This window comes from Sorex araneus, chromosome 5, assembly GCF_027595985.1.
Source record: "Sorex araneus isolate mSorAra2 chromosome 5, mSorAra2.pri, whole genome shotgun sequence".
In the NCBI taxonomy this organism is placed as follows: domain Eukaryota; kingdom Metazoa; phylum Chordata; class Mammalia; order Eulipotyphla; family Soricidae; genus Sorex; species Sorex araneus.
The window spans coordinates 23,870,486-23,890,268 of record NC_073306.1 but is presented as its reverse complement, the minus strand read 5'-3'; the positions used below and the strand labels follow the sequence as shown (position 1 = coordinate 23,890,268).

General features: G+C 44.3%; 1 protein-coding gene and 1 pseudogene across 1 annotated transcript in view; one reads left to right on the top strand and one right to left on the bottom strand.

Annotated features, from left to right (window-relative positions):
* The window catches only part of LOC129404856 (calreticulin-like), a 31,679-nt pseudogene extending 17,630 nt beyond the window's left edge, over nt 1–14,049 (bottom strand).
* OSBPL9 (oxysterol binding protein like 9) overlaps nt 1–19,783 on the top strand; it is a 223,716-nt gene that overhangs the window by 25,679 nt on the left and 178,254 nt on the right. The gene's annotated exons all lie outside the window — the stretch shown is intronic.

Below are 19,783 nucleotides of genomic sequence, written 5' to 3'. Positions count from 1 at the left end.
TGAATCTGGGTTGGCTGCATGTATATCTCTCTAGCTCCAAAAGATAAATCTTTAAATGTTTGATTCTTTTCTTCTTCCCTTCTCTTTGTTGTGCTGTCATTGTATAATTACAGTGTGGGTGGGGGGTGCAGGGAGAGGGAAGTGGGCGTTACACACTTGGTTCAGAGCAAGGATAATGCCAGCAGTGCTGAGGATCTTACTCTGTGCTAGGTGGTGCTGGGGATTGAACACATGCAAGGCAGGCACTTTGCCTGAGTCATATTCTAGGACCCCAACAATGAGCTCTTGTATCCTAAAGTTTCAGGTTCCTTCTGTTTAGCTATGTTAGGCTGAATATGCAACAGAGGTAGAAGTTTGCTTTGAAATGTTTGTCTCCTGGTTCCTGTTCTGCAAGACTTCTTCCTGCGGTCAGGGTGTGCCTCAAGCTATCTGCCCAGGTCTTCTGAACCAGTGGAACTTTGTCCTATTACCTGTGTGCCAGCTTGCCTGATCACTTTATTTTCTTTCTACCTTCCAATGGAGCTACACCTAGACCACAGAGAATGCACTCAAACATTTACCAGTAAAAAGCTTTGTGAGGTGTTGAACAGCACTGAATGAGCGTATATGTATGGCTATATGAGTATATACTTGAATATGTGTGACTAAACCACTCACTTTTCTGAATATGTTCAATCTTTGTAAAACAGGGTTCTATATAAATTATTTAACAAAGGGCCATAGTATACATAGTAGCTGCCCAGTAAATATTTCTTGAGTGATGGATTGTTACATGGGTCAAATAGGTGCATTTCCTCTCATGGAATAGGTATCTCTAGTGGCTGGGGACAGAGCTCAGAGTGTGGGAGCACAAGTTTAGCGTAAGGGAGGCCCAGATCCAATTTCCTAGCATGGCATGGTCCCCTGAGCACAATCAGGAGCAACCCCCTAAGTGCTGAGCACCATAGGATATGTTTCCCAAACAACAAAGTAGGTGCCCTAGTTTAGAAATAAAACCTAGATTAGAAATAAAACCATCAAGTAGGTTTTATTTCTAATCAATTGTACTGTAGGAAGCAGATAGCCAGGCTTACTAGGAAAATAGCATGAACTAATAGTGCAGGACAGAAATATGGCTTAGTGGTAGGTCATATGCTTCGCATCTATGAAAATCTGGGTTTGTTCTCCATCACATCCAACCTCTACATCTCATTATCCTTCCACCTCTCACCCCACATATGCCCATATACAGCCAATATACTACAGGGGATGCTAAGGTATGATTTCTACATAATTTTTCCAGCCCTCAGGAACTCACATTATAATGAGCAAGAAAGGCGGATAGTGTTCCTGCTTTTCTTATTTCATATTTCATGATTTTTTCAAAGTAAAATCAACTATGACAGAAAATGTAGATGGCCCAGAATAAGCAAATAAGGAGTAAAAATGTCCATAATCCACCTCCCAGAAATGGCCATTTCCAACCTTTCGATAGGGTTCCTTCCTGCCTTTGCCTGTGTGTTAACAAAGGCTCCTACTCTCAACACCACATCCCTGTAGCCTCTGGAGAGATTCTTGCCATCAGTTTGCACTTGAGACCTGGAAAGCCCAGCTGGAACAGACAGTTTGGGTTTGGGCATCTGTCCAGGGGGATTCTTCCCAGGCCCAGCATGTCCAAGTAGCCGCAATTCACAGATGGTCCCAATTGCTTATCAGTTGGGAGTCTGAGCAGCAGGCTGTTCCTCAGTCCTGCTGGGCTGTCCCTAGTGGGCCTGAGCCAGCTGGGCACAGAGGCCCTTTGTTCAGAACGTCTCTTCAGCCAAGTTTTCTTGGTCAAGTCTGAGAGCTGAGAGAATTCACATTCACATGCACACATACCCGCCTTGTAACTCCTGGTCCTTCTGCCCTCATCTGAATTCCAGGGTCTTTCTGCCTGACTTCGTACTTTTGCAATGACCACTGCTCTCACCACTAGTTCTCACCTCACACACACTTGTATCACTAATACAGCTGTCTGTCCAGTCAGTCCAACAATTTTCTTTCTTTTTTCTTTTTTGGGTCACACCCGGAGATGCACAGGGGTCACTCCTGGCTCATGCACTCAGGAATCACCCCTGGCGGTGCTCAGGGGACCATATGGGATGCTGGGAATCTAACCCGGGTCGGCCGCGTGCAAGGCGAATGTCCTACCCGCTGTGCTATCACTCCAGCCCCCCAACAACTTTCTTGCATGTTTTATCATTTATTTTTATTTTTTTCCCCGCTTTTTGAGTCACACCCAGCGATGCTCAGGAGTTGCTCCTGATTTTGCACTCAGGAACTACCCCTGGCTGTGCTCGGGTGCCATATGGGATGCTGGGAATCGAACCCGGGTCGGCCGTGTACAAGGCAAAGGTCCTACCTGCTGTACTATCGCTCCAGCCCCATTTCTTGCATGTTTTAATATGCCAGCTTCAGTGAAAGACCGGGGACTCTACACACTTATGTTGTCCCTTTATGTGCTGGTGATAGGACATTAGCAGCCTGCAGAAGTGGCCTTTGTGTCTCATGGAAGTAAGAGACCTAGATTTACAAACATCTCCCCTGGACCAATGATAGGTCAATGGACAGGAATGCATGCATTGTATGCAGGAGGTGCAGTTTGATCCTCATCAATGCGTGACCTTGAAACCTGCCTTGAGCAACCCCTGAGCACAGAGTTAGGAGAAGAATCTGAGTACCACTGGGTGTGACCCAACCACAGCAAAACAGAATCTCAGCCACTGAGTCTCTATGTAACTTTGGGGAAACCATCTTTTCTGTCTGGGTCCAATTGCTTCATCTGTCCAGTATGAGGCTAGCTTTGAAAGGGCTTTGTACACCCCCGAGTTGTGAAACAGTGCTGTGGCTTCTAGAATAGTCTGGGGAAACAGCGGAAAGAAATGAGCTCGAAATAAGTTTTGTCACAAACCCATGAGATGACTCAGCAATGTCAAATACTCTCTCTGGACTCAGTTTTCTCAGATGAGACTAGGTCATTTTTGGGACATCGGTTTGTTCTTAGGGACCTTTCACTGCTAACATTTAAAAAATCTATGATTTACCTTTTTGTGTGTTTGGTTGGTTTGGGGGCCACACTCAGCAGTGCTCAGGGCTTACTCCTGGTTCTGTGCCCCAGGGACCATTTGTGATGTCAGAGAGCATTGCACCCTCAGTCAGCTACTTTCTTTTTATTTTAATTTTTTAACTTTATTTTCACAAAGTTGTTCACAATAATTGATTACACTCAATATTTCAATACCAATCCCACTACCATCATACCTTCCCACCACCATTATTTTAAAGGTTTCCCACCACCACCCAAGCCTGCTCCAAAGGCGGATCCTAAATAATTTATTTTGCATTGCTTGTTTTGAATAACCCACTAAAAATGATCCAAAAAGTTTCCCTTAGAGAAAAGTGTGTGAAAATTGCTGTATCTCATCTTTGAGCCATTAAGCCCCTGTATCATTAACATGTTATTAGAATTTGATCCTTTGTGTGCTAAGATATATATATATATATATATATATATTTGATCAAGATCAGTTGTCTTCTACCTTACACCCCATCAAATGTGGTGTGCTATTATTGGTGTATCAGTGGCAAAAAGTATGAGATGTCTCACAAGGCCATGAAAGTGGCCATATTCTTCTGGAATTCTAAAATTTTAAATAGAATTCTAGAGCTGGAGTTAATTTTTTTAACTGGATGGTGATTTGGGGGTCTGGAGGCATCTCTGCAGTGTGTTGCTCTCTTCCAAGATTCATTTGACTCTCTGGATTATGGCTGATAATGCACTTAAATGACACCCAGAGACAATTCATAGGTGTGACTGCCAAATACCCAGAAGCACAGGGAGATGGGAGGAGAAGCCCTTCCCTATTGGGTGCGAGCCTGGAGATTTCAGTCACAAATCCCACATATCTGGGTTTTCTAGCGAATTCATTCTCATGCATGGGGGGCTTGGGGTGAACCTGTGAAGGTCAGCTGCATGTATGGCTGTGTGATGGCAATTAGGTTCTGGAGGTTTGCAGTTGCTGGGGTTCTTTTGGGGCAGACTGAGGGACACACCTGTGCCCCTCCGATTTCATCCAGGAACTGGATGAAATCAGCTGGTCAGCTACTTTCAAGGCAAGCACCTCACTAGATGTACTATCGCTGGGGTCCAGATTTACCTTTTTTGAGGTGTTTGTGTTTTTGAACACCTAGTGGTGTTCAGGGCTGCAGCGATAGCACAGCGGGTAGGGCGTTTGCCTTGCATGCAGTCGACCTGTCCCTCTCGGAGAGCCTGGCAAGCTACCGAGAGTATCTCACCCACATGGCAGAGCCTGGCAAGCTACCCATGGCGTATTTAATATGCCAGAAACAGTAACAACAAGTCTCACAATGGAGACATTACTGGTGCCCGCTCGAGAAAATCAATGAGCAACAGGATGACAGTGACAGTGACAGTGTCAGTGACAGTGGTGTTCAGGGCTTACTCCTGGCTCAGGGATCACTCCTGGAGGGCTCAGGGACCAAATGTGGTGCCAGGGATTGAATCCAGATCAGCTGCACACAAGGCAAGAGCCCAACCTTCTGTACTATCTCTCTGCACCCCCAGATTTACCTTTCTTAAAGTTGCTATAAAACCATACCCTTTAAATATCAGGCCTTCAACTACTCGGACTTTTGGGAAGTGTGGGGGGTAAGAGCAAAAGTAATTCAAGTGAAGTCAGTTTTGCTCCGCAGTCCTGGGCTTCAATCCTGCCTCTACCTTATTATAATTCTGTGACCTTACTCAAATCATTCAGCTTCTCAAGGCTTTCGTTATACTGTCTGTAGACTGGGAAAAAATATTAATTACTTTGAAAAGTTGATTGCAGTGTATCATGCCTAGTGAGTAATGCTGCATTTAATAATACTTAAGACACCAAAAATAATTTAACTGCAAAATCTGTATTCAAAAAGAGGGCATTTAGTTCCATTTATATAAAGAAAGCAGTTATCTTAATTTTTTTTTTTTTTTTGCTTTTTGGGTCACACCCAGCGATGCTCAGGGGTTACTCCTGGCTTTGCACTCAGGAATGACTCCTGGCGGTGCTTGGGGGACCATATGGGATGCCGGGGATCGAACCTGGGTCGGCCGCGTGAAAGGCAAACGCCCTACCCGCTGTGCTATCGCTCCGGCCCCATATCTTAATTTTTAATAGTTTGATTTTTGTTTTGGGGGTTCTTGTTTTATTAAAAGAACAATACAAGTTCAATATAGAAAATAAAGGAAAAAATTATCTGAAAATTAATTATATTTTATTTTGGTATGCTTTATTTTATCCCCTTTTCTATGCACAGGAGCAATGGCACAGCGGGTAGGGCATTTGCCTTGCACGCAGCCAACCCAAGTTTGATTCTTCTGTCCCTCTCTGAGAGCCCAGCAAGCTACCGAGAATATCCCGCCCTCACGGCAGAGCCTGGCAAGCTACTCGTGGCATATTTGATATGACAAAAAAAGTAACAAGTCTCACAATGGAGACATTACTGTTACCCGCTCGAGCAAATCAATGAACAACAGGATGACAGTGACAGTTCTACAGTTCTGTGCACAAATATAGTTTAGAGTGACAACAGATATATTACATATAAAACTTTGTAAATTTTTTTCACACTTAAATTTAGATCAAAGTCTTTTCATAATATTAAAAACATCTACACTTCCTAGGGTTGTTTCACACTTTATTTCACTGGTCTCCTACTTTGGACATTTAGGCTTATCCCCTAATCATACCCGCATCTTCAGTGATCTTCACTTCAACCCCAGTTCAGTCCCAACTTTGACACTCTGAGTCTTATGCACAGAAATTATTCCGCCTTTAAAATGTTGAACTCATGATCTTTAGGACTGTAACCTCCTTACCTCTAATTCTCACTGTTCTTTGATACCCTCTATTTTCTTTTTCAGTCAACTAATTCCTTCCTGCCTAACTCACAGTCCTCTTTCCTTCCTGTTCCTACACAAATTTTAAGTGAATATTTACTGAGAGCAAAGCACTGTGCTGCGTGCAAGGCTGGGAAAGTTGAAAGCACAGTAGCTCTCTCATCTTGCCCATTCCTCCTAAGTCTCTTAACTCTTTTAACTTTCTACAACTCTTTCCAACCCCTGACCCAAAGTCCACCAGACCTCCCCCTTTACTGGGTATTCTAAATACCCTACTCACACTCTACTCTAGAGAGATAGAACAGTACACAGCCCTTGTACACAGCCAGCCTGAGGTTTGATTCCTGGCATCGCATATGGTCCCCTGGTGCCCGCCAGAAGTCATTTATAAACATAGAGCCAGGAGTAAGCCCCGAGCACCAACACACCAAGGTGAGGCCCCAAAATCAACAAACAGGAATATAAATTATATATAAAAAAATTGACTTTAAAATATTAAGTCATAGGGGCTGGAGAAATAGTACAGCATCACATATAGTTTCCCAATTCAGGAGTGATCCTGAGCACAGAGCCAGGAGTAATCCCTGAACATTGCCATGTGTGGCCCCCAAACAAAAACAAAGCAACAATAAAATTAATCCACATAAAAGGATAGGATTTAATTTATATAGAAGAATAATTTTTTTGTTTTGGGTTTTAGGTTACACCTGGCTGTGCTCAGGGATCACTGATGGTGGTGTTCAGGGTACCATATTGAGTACCAGGGATCAAACCTAGGTGAGCTGCATGAAAGACAAGCAAGGCAAACACCCTATCACTCTGGCCCCCGAAGGAATACATTTTTGACAGGGCAAACAAGAATTCCCTCTGTAGAAGTGGAAGACATTTAAGCAGAAAACCATACGGACAGCTAAGAGAATAATATTCTAGGCTGAAGTCACAGCAAACACTCTGGTGTTGAGATGCCACTGGGCTCAGAGTCTCTAAGAAATAGGAAGCCAATGTGGCAAGAAGGTTCTGAAGTGTTAGACACTAAGACTGGAGAAGTAGGAAGAGACCAGATGATGGGCGTTCTTACAGGTCATGGCTGAATGCTTTAGTAAGCCTTCAGGAAGGCAGCGGATGTTTGTAAGTTCTGATTTACACTTCAGAAGCATCATTCTCATACTTTTGTTTGGGGCCCGTACTCAATGGTTCTGGGGGCAGGGTGGGATGCTCTTTCTGGCTCAGGGTGAACCAGATACAGTGCTGGGAATCAAACCCAGAGCTCCCACAAGCTAAGTGTAAATCCATTAAGTGGTCTCCCAATCCTCATTTTCAAATTTATTTGAGATAAAATTAGGGGGAGACAGAAACAGAAACAGAGAAGCCATTCATGCTGTGGCGATACTCCGGATGGCAGAGGTTGTTGACTTGGATAAGGATGGTATTTGGGACATGGTAATATGGGGGTTAAATTTAAAATATATTCAAAAGATATTTATTTTCTATATTGATATATTTTTTTGGGGGGAATCACATCTGACAGTGCTCAGGGTTTACTCCTAACTCTGTTCGTGGATCAATCCTAGTGGGGCTCCGGAGACTCATGTGGTGCTAGGCATTGATCAAACCCAGTTGATTGTGTGCAAGGCAGGTACCCTACCTACTGTACTCTTGCTCCAGCCCTCAAAAAATATATAAATGTAGAGTCAAATCAGACATGCTGATGGACTTTATGTGCGAGAAAAGAAAAAAGCAAACAAAGATAATTCAGATTTTTGTTGTAGTTGAGGCATTTGTGGGGCCACACAATACTGGGGATCTAACCTTGGGCATCCTCTATTTTGTTTGGTGGCCACATGCAGAGGTTCTCAGGGCTTTCTTCTGGATCAGAGACTACTCCTGGCAAGTTCTGAATACCAGATGAGGTGCCAGGGATTGAACCTGGTTTGGTGCGCAAGGCAAGGATCCTACCCACTGTACTATCTCTCTGGCCCTCAGCAAGGTAAGTCTACCACCAGAGTTACACCCTTGATCCATATTTTGAATCTAAACAACCAATTAAACTAAATGAGTGGTTGGACCACTCATTAAGAAGGAGGGGATCCTGGGGAAAGCAAATGTGGAGAACACAAAAGTTTATGTTGGACACATTAAGTCTGAAATGTTCATAAATTTATGAACATATGGTTTATATTGCAGCCCCATATGACCTTGGTAGAACTCAAGCTAGTGCCTTAATCTTCCCAGTTTTGTGTCACTGTCATCCTGTTGCTCATTGATTTGCTCGAGCGGGCACCAGTAACATCTCCATTTTGAGACTTGTTACTGTTTTTGGCATATTGAATGTGCCACGGGTAGCTTGCCAGGCTCTGCCATGTGGGCAAAATACTCTCGGTAGCTTTCCAGTCTCTCCGAGAGGGGTGGAAGAATCAAATCTGGGTTGGCCGTGTGCAAGGCAAATGCCCTACTGCTGTGCTATCGATCCAGCCCCTCAGTTTTGTGTAGTCTAACAAAATCAAATTTTTCAAAATGGAGGTATAATTGAAACACAATGTATTAGTTTCAGATATACAATAGTGACCAAACATTTGTATACACTATTAAATAAGCACCACGATCAAGTTAGTTACCACCCATCACTGCACAGTTACAAAACCTTTTGTATGTATGATTAAGAATTTCTGGGATGTGGGGCCAGAGAGATAGTACATTCATGTGGCGAAACTGGTTGGATGCCCAACATCCCATATGGTCCTCCAAATCCCACCAGGAGTAATTTCTGAGTACAGAGCCAGGAGTAACTGGAGGGTGTGGCCCCAAAATCAAAAAAGAAAAAAAAAGTTTGGGGCTGAAGCAATAGCACAGCAGGTAGGGTGTTTGCCTTGCACGTGGCCGACCCTGGTTCGAATCCCAGCATCCCATATGCTCCCCTGAGCACCACCAGGAGTAATTACTGAGTGCACAGCCAGGAGTAACCCCTGTGCATCGCCAGGTGTGACCCCCCCCAAAAAAAGTTTCTGGAATCTGCTCTCAACAACTTTTAAATATACAATACAGTATATTTAATACAATATACAATACAGGTTAACTATCCTCCTCATGCCGTACAGTATTGGATCTTTAAGTCTTCCAAGCTGAGGATTAGCCTCAAACCCTGGTGACGCCACTAACTAACCTCCCTGGTCTGTGGGGAACATCAGCCCTCAGCACTTTGGTCTGACCTCTCTGCTTTCCACATAAAGACATTTAGCGTCAGTTCCTTGGAGGTAGGCATTAACCTCAGCAATTACATGTCTATAAGTCCTACAGCAGACTTCTTAAAATACCAGTTCACTTTGTTGATTCTACTTTTTTTTTTTAGCACATACACACACTCTCACTCAATACAATAATTCAACCGCTTCCAATCACTGTCCTTGATGCTGCTAAGACAAGGAGAATCAGGGTAAGCAGACAACCAGAGAGTAAGCAGGGCTGACACTATGGACATACAGAGGTTGAGGGAAACAGGGAAACTGAGGTAAGCTTCCTGGAGAACATCATGTCCCACAGAGCATATCAAGTACTGCATTTTGTTTCTCTGTGTCTGTGTATGTGTTGTTGTTGTTACTGTGGGGGGCATACCAGGCGGCCGGGAGCTACTCCTGATTTGTGTCTGAAGTTTGCTTCTGGTGGTACTGTGGGATTTTTCAGTGCAGGAGTTTGAATTTGAGCCTTCTACGTGCAACAGGCTCAGGCATTGAGCCTTCTCTCCAGCCCTGTTTCTGCTTTGGGCCTCATTAACTGTCTTGGCATTGGGGCCTGGAAGCCCCTCTCTCTTTTTCCTAAGGAGTATTTCAGGAGCATTTATCAGCAGCATCTTTGGGCATTTCACTCCTGCCCCACAGGGCAAAGCTGCTCACCTGTTGTGGAGGTGAGGTGTGCACTCTACTCTGACAGGAGGCTTGTGTGAGAAGCCTCCCCCCAGCAGTGAGCTGGCACTTACTCTCACAGAAGCTCAGACTCTCAGATCTCCTGGCCAAGATGGTTGAGATAGGCCCCTCAGGAAATGAGGGGCTGCTTATCTGAGCCTGGAAGAGGCTGAAACCACTTAAAAGGTTCCCTAGTCACTAGAGCCTTCAAGTCCAAGGCCGGCAGGGAAGTCAAGAGCTTTCTGCATCCCGACTCTTCAGTTAGCTCCTAAAAATCTGTGCCCCGTCCCTACATCCTGCAGCTAGGTCTTTCCCCATTTCACCAAGATCATCAGTCTCTGGATGGTTTTCCTCCCTCCTGATCCACCCCTCCCTTGCTCTCACTTTGTCTCCAGTCTCAGTTTTGGTCAGTTCCACAGTACAGCCCCCACAACTCACACAAAGTGCCTCACCTCCTATATTATCACTCCAGCCCAGTGATTCCAATTTCACCCCCTCACACCTTCCCTGCCCCTGTGGGCTAAAACAGTTTAATTGAGCACCTGTCCTTAGGTAAGTGTTTTGCCATGATTCCCTCCTGTCTCTGGGACATTCCCAGAAGACCCAGGCCCAGTGCTCTCCTGCTCTCCAAGATTGCTGACTTCTGGTATTTTATAGGCACAAGTAAAGCACTATCGTGATTAGGGCTCTCATTTCCTCCCCAGAGTTCTCTGGCTTTGTTTTTAGGGTAAAGGGACAGAACCAAGCATTTATCAGACACCAATTCTCTAGGGGAGATATTTTATACCCCTACTTCACTTAATTCTCAGAACAGTTTTGCAAGTTCCATTTTATCACCCTGAGTTTATAGAGATGGGACCTGAAACACCACTGATCCAGGGGGAGAAAAAGAGCAGAGATTTGGCAACCAATTTCTGGGTCCACAATCCCACCAGCTGCTTAATACATCATGAAACTCCTCCTGCAGGTAAACCCTGTGCATTGCTCACACCCTCAGCGCACAGGTGCCCAGCAGCAGCAGCAGCACCCCCGCACCCCCATGACCAGCCTCTCTGAGCCCATTAGGGCAAGGTCCTCTGTACCTGACCCCTGTGGGGGAGGGGGAGGAACCTGTGCTCTGCACCTGTCTGCTGCTCATTTGCCACCTTGGGGGTCAGAAGGGCTGCAGCCAATATTTGGGGAGCATCCACTGTGAGTGTTGGAGGACTGGAAGGGTGATTAAGTGTCCAGGGAGGGTCTCTGGGGACTGCAGGAGTGGCAGTACCAGCCAGATCTAGCCTTTGGGGTCCCACAAGTCTACCCAAGGTTGGCAGAGATGGCTCCAGGTGCCCTCAAGACTCTCGGCATTGTCCCTATCTCTGCATCCCTCCTTCCCTTGAAACTTCCTTCCTTCCCTCCTTCCCTTTTTTCCCACCCCTCCTCCTTAGAGGATTCTTCATTACTTCTCAGAGTAATAATGCATCATCATAACTGAAACCCCTAAGGCCTGAGGAGCACAGAAGAGGCTCTGATCCAGTATGAGACATGAAGGAACTCCATTCTGCTGATTGCTGAACACTGTGCCGGTGATTTACCACTTGCTAGCCTTCTACCCTTAGCCTTAGTTTTAGTTACGTCTAGTACAGAAATATTACCTGAAATAAATATATTTAGGGGAGGAGATGAGGGTCTCAGGGTGCCTGGGATCCATTCCTCATGACCCTCAGCCAGCAGAGATTGAGAATTCAGAACTGCTCGGGATTTGGCATCAGGTCAGAAATGGTCACCAGGGCCTCCAGAGCTACACCCAACAGTATTTGGGGTTGGGGGGGGGGGAGGATATGTGATGCCTGAGATCAAACTTAGGCTCCAAATATGCAAAGCATGTGCTCTTGATCACTGAAATATCTGGTCTCCAAATAGATTTTGAGGAAGAGAGGGAAAAATCAGTTTCAAATAAGATTTAGTACAATGTATTGTCAAAATTGTCTTATTTTATTATTGCTAATTGTTATCAATCTCTTACTCAAACAATTTATCATGGAATGGAATGTATGCAGAGACAAAAGCATAGCAATGTATAGGGCTGGGTACTAAATGCAGGCTCCAGGCATTACTGGGAGTCTTGGAACCTAGACCCAAATGGGCCAGGGTGATTGCATTTTACCCTCTCACCTGTCTTGTGAGGTCAGTGCTAGCATGTTCACTTTCCAGATCAACCAAGTGAGGCTCCAAAAAGACAGAGTAACTTGCCAAGATCATAAGGAGATAAAACAGGGGTCAGGGAGATAGTTCAAAGGGCGGAGTGCATGCTTTGCATGCTGGAGTCCTGGTTTTGAATGTAGTACTGCATAGGAGGAATCCATAAGCACTTCCAGGTATGGGCCCAAAACCAAAAAAAAAAAAAAAAGGTAAGAGAGAGATGAATTTGGGCCTTCTCATTCCTGCACCTTCACTTCACCTTCCTCTTACTCTTCTATTCATTCCCTGTGTCCTACTCTGTGTTATTTTCATTTGGGGGCCACAACTGGCAGTGCTCAGGTCTTACCACTGCTCTGTGCCTAGGAATAACTCCTGGTGGGGTTCAGGGGACCATGTGAGATGCTGGAGATCAAATCTTTGTTGGCTATGTGCAAAGAAAGTGCCCTACCTGCTGTACTATTGCTTTAGTCCACTGGATTTACTCTTTTTAAAGGTTAATATAGGGCTGGCAAGACACTATACGGAGTAAAGCACCCACTACACACCCAGTCCCAATAGGAACGACCCCTGAGCCCAGAGCCCAGAGCCAGTGGTAAACACTGAGCACCACATAGTGTGGCCCTAAAACCAAAAAATTCAAATTAAAAAAAGATTATGGTATGGGTGTGTGCCAAGCTAAGGATATCAATATGTAATCAATTAAGGATAGCAAGTAGACTGTTAAAATATATAAATCTCAAGTTCACAGAAGCCCTGGTTATCTATATAAATGGCGGAGGGCACATAAGTGGTCTTTTAGACCACAACAATGAGATCTTTCTCAAGAGGGAGGGAGCCTGACCTCTAGTTATGCTAAGTACCCAAGCACTGGAGAAGCCCAACCCTGAGAGGTGGGCAGAGGAAGCCACAAAGGAAGTGACACCTGGCTTCAAAAGAGTTTCTTTTGGAATTCTAGATGTTATCTACTGGCAGACCAGCCTTCTCTGAAATGGTGTGCCAGAGCCGTAACAGCATCTACTCTTTACTAATCACTTACCCTGGGCAGGATGGGACGGCACAGGATGACATGGCAGATGGACCCCAATCCTTGATTTTCAAGAATTTCTGCATCAGTTGAGAAAGACTAACATCAGACCATGGAAGCCCAAACTTTGGCCTTTCTAATAAAGGCAAAATCCGCAAGGACACAGGGGCAGAGGAATGTACCCGTCAACCCCAATGGCTTTGCTTGCATTATCTTGGCTGTCAATTGCAATAGCTATCACTGTTACCATCCCACTGTGCAGAGAAAGGAAATGACTCTTAGAGACGGTGAGTGGACAAGCCAGTGACAGTGAAACCTGAAGACACAGTTACATCCACCTGCCCTTGCACCAAACATTTTGTCACACTTTTTGATTCTGTGACAGTTCCATAGGGATGAACGTTAAAATTTCTGACAAGGCAGAGGGCTGGGAGGACAAGGCAGGTGGAGATAAAGTGAAAGTGAGAAGGGCCAAAATAGGTCCCAGGCTTGAATGCCAGGGGGAGTCCGGGCTTGGTTCCTCAGCCAGAACATTTCAGCCATAGCACATTTGGGGCTGGTGATTTTTTGCAATGGAGGCTGGCCAATGTGCTGCTGGGTGCTTAGCCCCTCTCCTGGCTTCTACTCCTCATATACCATTATATCCCTCCGCCCCCAGCCTGCCCCCAAACTGGTCTCCACTTGACAAAGGCTGCTCTAGGCAAGCATGGACCTGGGGGGTTTGAAAGGAGGGTACCATGAGGCACATGTTACCTCCTTTCAGACTGGGTAACTGGATGTGCTTTCTGAGCAGGAACGGTCTCTGCCCTTGCTACTCTCCTGCTGTGAGAAACAGATTCTGTCTCCATTCTGATAAGTTGGAAGCTCCCGTACGGCTTTGTTAACATTCTTGGGGAGTTGGTTCATTGTGAGACACATAGATTAGGTTGGCTGGGGACTCCTCACTGACCACTCACCTTGGCTGCTTTTGTCTTGGGTTTGTCTTTGGTTTTATCTGTGCCTTCTTTTGTCTTTGGTTTGTTTTGGCGATGCATCTTGGGGTCTCACACAATGGAGACATGCACTGCTGCTGTTTTTATATTCTCCATTACTAATAGAATGTTTCAAATGGAGTGAACGTAAAGTTTTAATATATATAGGGCTAGAGGGATAGTACAGTGGGCAAGGTGCTTGCCTTGCATGTGACCCACTTGGGTTGGATCCCTGGCATGCCATATGGTCCCCTGAGCACCTCCAGGAGTTATTCCTGTGTGCAGACCCAAGAGTAACCCCTGAGAAATGCCAGGTGTGGCCCTAAAACAAACGAAAATAAATTTTAACATATACACAATTTTGGGCTGGAGCGATAGCACAGCAGTTGGGCTTTCGCCTTTCACGAGGCCAACCCGAGTTCGATTCCTCCGCCCCTCTCGGAGAGCCCAGCAAGCCACCGAGAGTATTGAGTTGAGCAGCAGAGCCTGGCAAGCTACCCGTGCGTATTGGATATGCCAAAAACAGTAACAATAAGTCTCTCAGTGAGAGACATTACTGGTGCCCGCTTGAACAAATCGATGAGCAATGGGATGACAGTGTGACACAATTTTATTTATCTTAGTGCATGATTCTGACATCAGAGGTTTGTCAGAAGCCTGACATATTAGTAACTATAGGTAATAAGATCAGTAACTTTATTACAAGTGAAGAGAGATATTTATCATAACCTTTCAGTCTAAAAATTCTACAAACTGACAAAATAAAAAGAGGTTAGTTACACAGGGTTTTTCCCCTCCTGTGTTGTTGTTGTTTTTGTTTAATTTTGGAACCATATCTGGCAGTGTAGTGCTGAGAATTGATTTTGGGTCTGCTGCACACAAGGCAAGAGTCTCACCCTCTGTCCTATCTCTTTGGCCCCTCTTCTGTACTTTTCAATTTTGTGAGAAAAGGGGTGGTTTAGGTCACCCCCAGTGGCACTTGGGGCTTGGAGGACTTTATGGGGTGCCGGTGACAGAACTCAGTAGGTTACGTGCAAGGCAAGTGCCTAACCCACATTGTACTATCTCTCCAGCCTCCTCTTTTGTTTTTAAAAATCGTGGAGGCTACTCCCCATGGTGCTTGGGGCCCACCAAGTCACACCCAGTAGTTCCGGTGTGTAGGCTCCCAGTGCTGGGGTTTGAACCCGGGCCTTATATATGCAATGCATGTGCTCTACCACATGAGCCACATCCCCTGCCCCAGGTTTATTTTCCCAGTGGAAAAGACCCACTTGTGGGGCTGGAGTGATAGCATAGCAGGTAGGGCATTTGCCTTGCACGCGGCCAACCCGACCATATGGTCCCTTGAGCACCTCCAGGGGTAATTCCTGACTGCAGAGCCAGGAGTGACCTCTGTGCATCATCGGGTGTGACCCAAAAAGAAAAAAAAGAAAAGGCCCGCTTGTTTTTTCCAACTTCCACAGAGTTATCTTCAGTCCATATGAATATGCTGTTAATTCTTCATGGTATAAAGCTCTTTAGGGGGTGACTCAGTACAATTTAGTTTGGCAATTATCGAGTTATCTCAATGAACCAGCATAAGAAGAGAGTACAGGCAGCTTCCATCTTCCAGATGCATCTAATCAAAGGGGATTTGGGTTTTACCTGGGCCTGTCTTGACTTGGTCTTCCCTTACAACAGTGACCCAGGACCAATAAGCACCAGAGAATGACTTGTGGAGGCTCCTGGGCACTTTTGTCTTCATTGACTGTGTCCTCCATAAAAACCCAAAATTTTGGGCCAGAAAGTTAATCTAGAAGATGAGGTGCCTACTTTCCATGTGGCCAATCCTTGTTCTGCCCCTGGGTATGGTCTCCTGAGTACTGCCTGGAATGATCTCTGAGTATAGAGACAGGAGTAAGTCCTCAGCATAGCCAGCTGTGTCCAAACCCTGAACACACCCCCAAATAAGATGAAAGCAAAACACAAAAAACTAAAGTTCTATTTATACTGCTTGGCATAAAGTATAGAATGGATTTAATAATATATATTCATCATTATATTAATATTTTCTCTGATTTTAAGAGAACTTAACACATCAAGACAGTTTCTCTGGCTCTGAGTACTGTGCATACCATGCTGAATGGATAACTTGACACTGAGGCTAATTATTGGCCTCACCTAGTTCTCTCTTTAATTGTTATTGGTTTTGAGCCAAAGCTAGTGATACTCAGGGTTTATTCCTGGCTCAGCACTCATGAATTACTCTTGACAATGCTCAGGGGACCATATTGGATGCTGGGGATCAAACTTGGGTCGGTCAAGTATAATTCAAACACCTTATTCATTATACTATCACTCTGACCCCATCATCATCTTGTCTTTAAAATTATTTATTTAGAGCCCGGATGTGGTGCAGGGTAGGACACTGACTTGCCTTACATGTGTGAGGTCATGGATTTGATTCATGGTATAGCATGTTCCCCTGAATACTCCCTGAATGACCCCCCAAGCACTGCCACGTGTGAGCCTGCCCCCAAAATTTTCATACTTGAAGGGTAATTGAAAGTATTACTTGGGATACTCATATACTGCATTATAGCAGAATCCAAATATATTTTTTCTCCACTGTGCAAGTGAAGTACTTAGGATGGAGTAAATCAAGCACACAGTGCCAGGGCAGAGTCACTATCAGCTTACTCTCATTTTCTTTTACCAGAGAATAGCTTGAGACTTACATAACAAAATATCAGAAAGCTGAACTGTCTGGTCCAGATCCTGGCTATAGCAGAAATGATTGTGTGGATCAAACGGTTGACAATTTACAAGCTTTTTCAGTTTTTGTCAATGCATCTATCCTTTGGGACTACTTAAATCGCATTTGTAACACGAGTCATCATTACTGAGAGAGAGCTGAAAGGGAATGTCAAAAATCATCATTTTGTACTCCTGTTTGGTGTATTTATATATGCAAGGAGTTGTACCAGTCTTGCCAGTGTTTTCAAATCCCCTTCGGGTTTAATTACAAAGCTACAAAGTAAGTGCATAAATTATGCACCAAGGCCCATGTTTTAGAAATCACTGTGTAATTTTGGGAATTAGACAAGAGTTTAGATCTTGTGATGGATATGCTCCCATTTAAGGATTGAATCATTGTGCATCTGTGAGAAACTTTTTTCTTTCTTTTTTTTTTCTTTCTGTCTAAAGAGAGTATGTCTGCAGTTCTGCAGAGCTAACTAAACATTTAAACTCCAAATGTCATGTTGGAAGCAGAAGGGAAAGGAGAGGTGCCAGGTAACCTAGTTAAATTAATTGGTCCTTTTAAATCTAGCCCACCAAAAAGCAGTTAATTAAGTGAATAATGAAAATGGCTGAGGATAGGAAATAATCAGAGATAAAAGAGATCTCAGGGACCAAAGAAATAGTATGGGTAGGGGACTTGCCTTATACTCAGCCAAACTGGGCTGGGTCCCCGGCAGCCTATAAGGTCCCAGAGCACTACCAGGAGTAACCCCTGAGCACAGATGGGTGTGGCTCGGGAGAAAAACCAGTACCTGGTGCTCAGGCTAGGTAAGTTCTTCTTTGCCCTTCACCTTTACTAAGATGAATGCAGAACAGCAGAAGTTCTCACCATGCACACGTGGCCGTGGCCAAGGAACCAAGGGGACCGGGAGCTACTGTGCTCTGTCCCTAGAGAGGCCAGTAACAAATTACAGTGTATCAATCCCAAACAGGGGTACGTAGATTACAGACATAGATCTCAGACTCCGGAGGCATATACACTGGATAGAAAATTTTGATGGAACAGGAGCAGGATGTTATGATCTGGAACAGGCATAGAGGGACAGGATAAGTGATGTTGTTCTCCAGTGAAGAGAGTTACTGGCCACACAGAGGGAGCTAGAAACCCTACTTAAACTGTACGATAAACTGACTTCATAAGTATCTGGAGTATTGGTATGTAAATCTTTCATATAATACTCAAAAATCCCCAGGTTCATTTTTTTTGTTTTTGCTTTTTTGGGTCACACTCAATGATGCACAGGGGTCACTCCTGGCTCTGCACTCAGGAATTACCCCTGGGGATGCTCAGGGGACCATATAGGATGCGGAGAATTGAACCTGGGTCAGCCGCGTGCAAGGCAAACGCCCTACCCGCTGTGCTATCACTCCAGCCCTCCAAGTTCATTTTTATGGTAACACAAACTATAGATGCTGGAGGGGTAAGAACTTTGCAAACAGCTCTCCAGTGGGCCCAGGATTCCTTCCCTGGCCTCAGCTCCCAATAAGCATTCACTGGATCCTCTTGCTCAATCTGGAAGGATAGGCCAATTCCCACATGCACAGCATATCCTCTTGGTAATATCTTTTCCATTTTTTTTCCTGGGAATCCCCAGAGAGAGTCCTATTCCTCAAAGTTACTCTACAAGTGTGGGTTTCTCCTAAGTATAAAAACAAAGGCTTTGGTGTTCGTAGGCTCAGTTCAAATCCCATTTCCTTTGGAAGACTTTCGTACCTCTTCTGAAGAGAAGGGAAGGAAAGGAATGTTGGGACACCAATGGCACAAAAGCACTATGCTGGACCCTGTGCATTAATTATCTTATTTCATATTTAGTGTAAGGTTTTTTTTGTTTGTTTGTTTCACTGTAGAAAACTTTTTGCAAAGTAGAAGAAAACGTAAAAGAAAATCCCCGTATGGGGAGGAAATTAGTATATGATTAAGTTCTTTGACACAGTTTTGAGTAGAAGAAATTCTTATTCTAAGTTCCCAGATTAAGAAAAAAGGGGGAAGAAAAGCAAAAAAGCACAAAGAATAGGATTCTGAAGTCTAAAAGGTTTAGTAGGGACCGGAAAAACAGTGCAGCAGGTAAGGTGTATGCCTTGTCATCACCAGCATCCTATATGATCTCCAGGGGCTCTGACAGGAAGTGATCCACATGCTTAGAACCAAGAGTAAGCTCTGAGCATCTCCTGGAGTGGCCCCCAAACAAGAACAATACAAATATTTTTTTAAAAAGGTAGCTTGGCCAGATGTTGTCCCCCTGCTAATAAAGGGTGGAAGTAGAATTAGAATTCAGGTTTGCCTGGCTATCTCTCTTAGGCAATTCAGGTGTTCACTATTGAAGCTCTTAAAACCCTTCTATCATATTCCAACCATTACAAATCACTACATGCCAAGTCATTTATATGCCTTTATAATGCCTTCACTAAATTCTTGAGTCAGAGACCAAATCTTATTTCTCTCTGTATCTTTAAAGTCCGGCACAATGGCTGGCACACAGAGGATGCTTGAAATAGGTGACAGGACAGGGATATGACTTACTAATAAAACATGGGCCTTGCCGATATAAGCCCTGGTTCAATTCCTGGAATTTCTGCTTCTCCCACACATACCCTATCCCCGACATGCACACAAAAACCCCATTAATGAGTGATGACATAACTCTTTACAAACTCAAGCCATTTTCAAATATATTATTTCACTTAATTTTAAATAAGAAGTTCAAGTTCCTGCCTTGAGAAGCAAGAAGTATCAAGGAGAAAGCCAGCTATAAATTACACAAAAAGATACTGATGGGGCAGTACTAGAACTAACAACATCACACAGAGAAATAATGATATAAGCTAAGAGGTAAGGTCATGGAGAATGAGGATTGAGAAAAAGACTTAGGTTTTGAGAAAAAAACTGCCTTACGATAAATTTTAATGCCTTATATTATTTCATCTTCACAAAAACCTGGTGAAGTAAGTGATATTACATCTATTTCCCAAATGTAATCAAAGTCTCTGTTTGAGAGGCTAAGTATTTTTGCCCAAT